This window comes from Mauremys mutica, unplaced genomic scaffold (genome assembly GCF_020497125.1).
Source record: "Mauremys mutica isolate MM-2020 ecotype Southern unplaced genomic scaffold, ASM2049712v1 Super-Scaffold_100036, whole genome shotgun sequence".
In the NCBI taxonomy this organism is placed as follows: Eukaryota; Metazoa; Chordata; order Testudines; family Geoemydidae; genus Mauremys; species Mauremys mutica.
Genome location: NW_025423256.1, coordinates 5,217,584 through 5,219,046, shown reverse-complemented (window position 1 = coordinate 5,219,046; position 1,463 = coordinate 5,217,584). Strand labels below are relative to the sequence as shown.

The 1,463-nt window shown below is 52.2% G+C and overlaps 1 non-coding gene across 1 annotated transcript; it reads right to left on the bottom strand.

Annotated features, from left to right (window-relative positions):
- Positions 1-689: 689 nt before the first annotated feature.
- On the bottom strand, positions 690-761 carry TRNAG-UCC. The gene has a single exon. It is a non-coding gene; the product is annotated as a tRNA-Gly (tRNA).
- Positions 762-1,463: the final 702 nt, after the last annotated feature.

Below are 1,463 nucleotides of genomic sequence, written 5' to 3'. Positions count from 1 at the left end.
GCTCTGCGCTGGGGGTGGGGGTGGGGTGCAGGAGGGGTGGTGCAGCTCCCAAAGTGACCGGTACACACAACCCTCTGGCAGCAGCTCCTAGATGAGTGGCGCCAGGGGATCTCCATGTGCTGGTGTCTGCAGGTGCTGCCCCCAGAGCTCCCATTGGCTACAGACACTCCCCCCACCCCAGGGGATGCTGGGACATGCCAGCCACTTCTGGGAGCGGCACGGAGGGACGGAGGCGGAGTGGGCATGGAGCCACCTTAGTGCTCCTGGGACATCTCTGCACACCCGTTGGGGGAGGGGAGCAGAGGGCCTCCATGTGCTGCCTGGGGTAGGGGCAGAGCATGGAGCTGCCTCCCCTCCCGGGTCTATTACAGGAGTGGGTGGGTGGGGTCTTTTGGCTTGCAAGGTGCAGCAGGTCAGACTAGATGATCACACTGGTCCCTTTTGACCTTAAAGGCTCTGAGTCTAACAGGGAGAGGGAAGTAAAGGAAATTAAAAATAAATAAATAAACCAAGCATTGTAATACCAGGATGACTCCAACTGCTCATTGTATAGTCCCACCCCTTTCTTCCTCCACTGGGTGTTTAATGACCTGTTGGGATTTGGGACACTGATTCTTTCATTCCATTGATAAACTGAAACAATGTGACTGAAATTAAACCAATTCCCAGTGGAGGAATCATCACATCATTGCATTGGCTGGGAATTGAACCCAGGTCAACTGCTTGGAAGGCAGCTATGCTCACCACTATACCACCAATGCATCTGGGGAAAGTCTCTGATTTTTCACACTTGGTGATTGGTCACCTTACTTCTCAGCATGAGGCCAATGTCTCTGTGGTCTCTGTCATTCATCATGGGGAGTTTCCCCACTGATAACAGTTCTTGCTGGGTTGGGGATGGGAGACAGAAGAGGCGTTTATTCTGTTTCATTCCTCTCCATTTTCTGTTCCTCCCGCTCCCTTCCAGGGTCCTCCCTTCCATTTCAGACTGTGCAGTGACACCCTCCCCGCACCCAAGACTCTCGAGCCTCTGGAGCAGCACGGTGCCATGAGATCCTCAGTGACCAAGGGTCTTTTCCAACTTCCAGGAGACCCAGCTTGAATCTAAAGGAAGCTCTGTTCCTTCCTGGGGATCCTCTCTCCCTTCATGGAGATCAAGAGCATGAAGCCTCTCTGCCTTGCCTCCTGGGTCTGAATTAATGTCCCATTTCCCACTATGTGCTCGAAAGAAACAAATGTTTCTAACCCAGGTGAACGGCGTTAATTCAGCTGGAATCCTTCACCCACATTCCTTAGGAGATTGACTCTCTGTGACACAGACTGACTGGGGTTCATCTCTGCATGTCCCCAATGGGGAAGGAAAGACACTGAGGGCGAAGGAAGAAGATGGACAGAAGGAGTCAAATGGGGCTAGACCAGAATAGGACATTTTCTGCCTGTTAAAATGTACTAGACTCTAATTG